Below are 6320 nucleotides of genomic sequence, written 5' to 3'. Positions count from 1 at the left end.
CACAAGGTGCCCGTGGTACCGGATGAGATCCATCTCCAGGTCCTGAGGGAACTGGTGGATGAAGTTGCAAAGCCGCTTTCCATCACATTTGAAAAGTCATGGCAATCTGGTTCCCACTGACTGGAGAAGGGGAAACATAAGCCCCATTTTCAACAAGGGGAAAAAAGAAGACCTGGGCAACTACAGGCCTGTCAGTCTCACCTCTGTGCCTGGCAAGGTTACAGAGCAGATCCTTCTGAAGACTCTGCAAAGGCACATGGAAAGTGAGGAGATGATTGGTGTCTACCAATCCGAATAAGCATACCTGTAAGCTATTGATGCTTCTCTGCTAAGAATAAGTTTTGCTGTATAACCTCTTCCTAGTTTCATCTAATACCCATTTGAAAGAAGTCTTTAGCCTACAGGAACTGAATCCCTGCCTGCCAAGCAGCTCCTAAATCACACAGGTTCTTTCAAACATCTGTTCCAGGGTTGATTTCAGGTTAACTTCTCTTTCAGTCTGTCTTAAGTATCGACATGTCCCAACATCTTGCAAAGCATGGCTATTATGTGAGAAACAGGAATGATGCCATAAGAAGTACATTGCCTGTTACAGTAAAAACTGATGTTGCAACTCACACAGAAATAAGTTCTCCTTTGTTCTGCATGTTTGTTCTTTAGCTCCTCTGCATCATTGCAGTGGCAATGAGCAGTGTCTTTCGGTCAGCACATGCTTCCATCTCTTCTGCTCTCAGATCACAGTTAATTCAAATATGATTAAAGTTCACAACTGGAATACTTAATTTTACTAAAACTAAATTAACTAATTACTGAAGAATTTATTCGATAAATAAGCTACTAGGGATAAACAGAGGTTTACTTCAATACAGTTATCCCTTTCTCTACCAAAATTTCTGTATGCAGATCTATATAAAATCCTTAATAAATATTATTATATATAGTCCCTTATGAAAGCATTACAACACATCATGCAGTCCAACTGACAAAAAAAAAGACTTTTTTTCTAATATTGTATGATTCCTAATAAGGTTAATTATTTAACATTGAGAAAAACCTAGATCACTTCTTGAAGCATCAGTTTTCCCCAGCCCTGTAAGGAAAAATTTTCACTCTAAAGAAGTTAGCTTTCTGTCAAGGGTTAGGACACTTACCAATGTATCTGTAGATGAATCAGCATAAACAGAAGTTGGTTTTGATATACTAGTAAAAATTTACTTATTCATTTTGGATACTGAGTACTACTGTTATAACACAGAATGGAAGAGTTTGGGGGTTGTGGTATGAAAGGGAGGCTTGGGGAAGAACAGTAAAGGAAGTAGTTTCGAGGAATCCTCATTAAAGGGTGGCCTAAATTTTAGGCAGCAAGAAGAGAGGAAAACAAAAGCTATAAGTCATTTGAACATTGTATAATATAATATTTTCAGAGAGATGGAACTAAAAATTAGTATAAAATCCATATAATGGGGTTTCTGTAGCTGATAATAGTTTGCACCTGACTTACCGTATGTTCTTCTATGAATCCATAAATCACAAAGAAAACATGAACAGTGGCAAGGATTATCATAGCTGTGACTTGGAGAGAAGTTACACATTAGAGCAGGCTGCCCAGGGAAGTGATGAAGGCACCATCCCTGAAGGTGTTTAAATGGCTCAGGGACAGGGTTTAGTGGAGGACTTGATAGTCTCTAGGTTAATGGTTGGACTTGGTGATCTTAAAGGTCTTTTCCAACCAAAATGATTCTATGAAAAGAAAGAATTTTAGAAAAAAAAAAAAAAGTGGTGCACTTAGCTATCTACCTTAAAATCCTCTTTCTGACAGCTTTAATCATTCTTTGCATGAGGCTGATGTCACCTGACCCTTTTCTGCTCTAAATTAGAGAAAGAACATTCAGGTCAATCTGTACTGGTCTAAAAACTCTAGAATGAGTTCAGCAGGGTGGGCCGAACAAAACAGTGTTGACTGATCTAATGCACACAATCAATACTACATTACTGCATGGCTATTTTTAGTTACAGATAGATGAAGGTTAATGCAGGCTTTGCCTTTGTAGATCCCAAGGGTAGAGACTTAATCTCCTTTTCCCTCAATGACACTACTAACACTTAAGAGCAGTTACAGGAGGGGCACTACACTGACAATGTATGAATCATATTTGTCATGCTGTTTCCTAGAATAATCTCACTCTTGCAAGACTGAAAAATACAACATATATTTTTATGCTAAGAGGTAATAGAAATTGTTCATTTCTTAAGACTCTTAGGACATTCACATATATTCATGAATACATTTGTTATTTTTCATTTAAATTGCCAATGCATTTGCCAGAATTTCTGGAAATATCAGCAACACAGTCTATCAAAAAGGCATGCAGTTTCTAACCTTTCTTTTTTTAAAAAAAAGATCTATATTTAATGTTATGCACCAACAATGTTAAGTATTGGTCCTGGCAGGGTGGATAACATCTTTTTAGACAATATACTGCAAGACAAGTAAAATTCACTAAGAAATAAAGTCGTGGAGTAACTTTTTTGTTAATAATTCACTGCATATTAATATGTTGCTATTGTTCCTCTGTGTTGCGCATAGCCTTCCATGCTAGCCGTAATCTTAATAATCCATTTTCTTTTAAATTAAGTATACTTTAAATCTCTTCTTCCAATAATCATAAGATTTAAATCATAAGATTTAGAAATACATAACAAGTTACAGCCTCTCATATAGCCAGCCTTACTAATTTACTCACAGAATACTAAATCTATAACTCAGTATGATTTTTCTATTGCTGTTTGTAAGCCACCTAAAGCTGTGTCCTTGCAGCACATCAGCAGCTTCCAGACTGAATTACAGCCTTCTATACAATTAGAGGAGTTACATTATGTGAGAATCAATGTCTAATTACGAGCTCACAAAATGGTGCTCTGAAGCACAGCCTTCCCTTGCAGCTCTGATTACTGCTGCAATTAAGAGTTTACTGAATTCCTGAAAATGTGGAAACCTGCTGTTCATTTGTGACGTTAGGCCTTTCTCCATTCTGTGTCACAAACCCTACGTCCTTACTTTTAAAAACCTCTATAAAGGTTTTTAAACAGCAGTGGCTGCAAAACCAGGTACAATTTCTATGATGCCTACTTCACTAAAACTCAAATGTGGAAAAATCACCATGGCATCTGTTTCTGGATTTGTTTTAATATGTTGTAGGTAATATTTTCCTTTTAAGCTAAATGAAACACATCTGAGTAGCCACAGAAGATAGTCTTTCTGCTAGAACATGCTTAATACAAATTCTGATTATTTCTTAAACGAAATGTAAAAAGCCATGCAGAAATAAAGGGTAGAAATCTCACATGTAATAAATAATAGCAACAGGGCTCAGACTGTCCAGATTTAAAGGATGAATGACTAAAAGTACTATTTCTGTTTGTGAGCAAAATTATCAATACTCTGGATCTTTTTAGAATTTACTTTTTGAATTATATGCCAAAGTTTTTTCATTTGTATTAACAGTACAAATTTTATAATAGTTTCAATGCCATCAGAGGGTTGTCAATATATTTTCTGCTACACTGTAGTATAAGCAGTGATTAAAAACCATGTAAAAAAGGAGATAGTTTCACAGTTATTTTAGTTATTTTAGTATATAGCTTCAGGTGTCATCGGGGGTAGAAGAAGAAAGAAGATTAAACACCAGAAAAAAAAAAAAAGTTCAATAATAAAGGAACAGTCTATTCTCCAAATTTGCTAATCTCTGAGCATGATATGTGATTATGGTGTCTGGTCTTTTGTGGAAGAAAATAACATCAGTCATGTGATATCACATAACATCTTCTGCAAGAGGAAAAGTGCTGTGCTAGGAAAAGGAATGCAGCTCCTCTGCAGTTGTGTATAAGTTGGTGTTAACCAGCTTCCTCTTAAAAATAAAAAAAATACCAAACTGAGAAAAGACTGTGTAAGTCTAAGGTCTAAAGAATAACTTGAGGGGAGATAACGAAGGCAAGTACTAGTCTTTGAGTCTATGTAGGAGATAGTTCAAAATGGTCCTAAGTCAAGACCATAGTTTACAAATTTACATGAGAAAAATGTAAGGATTAGGATATACTGATAATATGAGACAGAATATCTGTCCTAGTCGCTAGATACAGATTTTAAAAGGGAGTTAGCAGTATTTTTAAAATAGCAAAGGAGAAGATTTAAAAACAAACAAAAAACCAAACCAAACCAAAATATTTTGTCATCCTAATTGTTATTGGAGTTACCACACAGGTTAGAATATTAAAGAATGAACAAATCAAGATGAGAAGTGTATTTTGTTATTTTTAACTTTTTCTTTTCTTTTTTGATTTGTCTCCAGAGCAAAGATTTGCCTGCGTCCTTAGAAGGACCTGAAAGCCCCCTCTATTTCATACTCTAAACTTATCACATGCTGCATGCTCATGCTCTGGGCCATGTGAAAGAGCAAACATGTTCTTGGCTGGCTCTCCCAGGCCTTCTGAGCACATGGATTTGTTCTTTAAACATCTCTGGAAACAAAGTTATTGCAGTTACACGAACATAGTTCAGAAATACAGCGCTGCATGTGTTGCCTTCCATCGGCAGATATTATCCTCTTATTCTTATAATATTAGTTATTTGAAATGGGGCTTTTTCCTTGAAAGAAAATAAACAAAAAATTAGACCAAACTGAATCGCTGGATTCGCTGTAGCTTTGCATTCATACCTTTTAACATTTTTAATATAACTGAGAATGTTAGTTACGTTTCTGACATAAGTAAAATTTGCACTGTTTGTTGTGAATTTTAGGTAAGAATTTCAGAAAAACTGATCAATCTTTTTCGCTATAGGAATGACTGCTTCAAACATGATCACTGAGAACATTCTCTGATGAAATGAATGTAAATAATATCCTACTGGACTTAAAAATATTGCCATTTAAACATGAGTAGAAATTTTGCTTCATGATCTTTAGTCAGAAGAACTATAGAGCAACACTCATCTTAGATTCTTTTAAAGACACTGAAAGAAAATAGCTTATTTTATGAATGTAATCAAAAGAATCAAGAAGGTATATTTCTGCAAAAAGGAAGCACTTTGACTCCAAAGAAATATCACACAATGTAATCTTAAAATGGAATAATAATCAAATATTTAATCAATCATTTAATCATTAATATTTATCAAAAATATTCCATAAACATTTTTTTTTTCATTCAACATATAAAGTAAGAGGCACATCACAATTTAGTGCAAACGTAAAGTATCAGAAAATAATTGACCAGGTTTATTTTCTGTCATCCGTACTGTGGTCTTAGGCTTTTGTAGGCCAGTAACAAAAATGGACACAAAAACTCATGAAGAAAAAGGAAGAATAAAGAAGGAAGTTCTTGTACAGAATCTAGGACAATATTTAATCAAGAAAGGTCCTTGTACCTGCAGTTATTTTTATTACATGGCAGTAGGTTAAAGCATATTGCTAATACACTGACACACTATAGTGGCAATTACACAAAATACTGCGATATTCAAATAGAATAGTAATACTTGTTTGGTACAGAATCTGTTGAGTTTATGTTATGCTTTCAAACGGGAAGAATGATCTCAGGAAGCCTCCTGCACTAGAAAAAGTGATCACGTTGCCCATCGCTTTGCCTCTCATACTTTCTCCTGAAATGAAAGGCATCTAGGAGTGCTTGAAAAAAAAACTCAAACTAATGGATGGATCTGTGGACTGAGAGGCAAACCAAACCACACTAAACGCTATAGATACCGTAAAATAAATCTGAGAAGCAGAGAGCAAGTAGAGAAAGATTGTAAGTAATTCTTTAAGCCTCTCCTATAAAATAAAATTGCAAAACCCAAGGAAATGCAAAATGAACAACATAATCCATCAATTTTCTGAGGGCGATTATAAAAGTAACTTGTATTGAGGAAAGTGATAAAGTATTTTTGTCAAAGAAAACTGAAACATTGATAGAAAACCATAAACGTACTTTGTAAATAAAAGCACATCTCTTTCTAACATTGTCTAATATTAATATTAGACATCTATATAAAATAATTTCTTCCTCAGGCCACAGGACTTATGAATTTTAAATTAAAGGCTGTTTAATATGGATAATTAGAATCATGTTAAGTTAAGCATGTTAAAAATACATTTCAATTGCATGGAGAAATGGTTGGGAATGAGAAATGTCTGTAGCATCTAATACCACTCAGGGAGCACTGAACCATACACCTGAAACTGCCGAGACTTCCTTGGAAAGAGTTTGCCCTCAAGAGATGCTTCGCTAGGGCCACTGTGCGCTATAGACAGGCAGTGGTGCAG

The sequence above is a fragment of the Merops nubicus genome, unplaced genomic scaffold (assembly GCF_000691845.1).
Source record: "Merops nubicus isolate BGI_N331 unplaced genomic scaffold, ASM69184v1 scaffold8278, whole genome shotgun sequence".
In the NCBI taxonomy this organism is placed as follows: domain Eukaryota; kingdom Metazoa; phylum Chordata; class Aves; order Coraciiformes; family Meropidae; genus Merops; species Merops nubicus.
Note: the sequence above shows the minus strand (reverse complement) of the source record.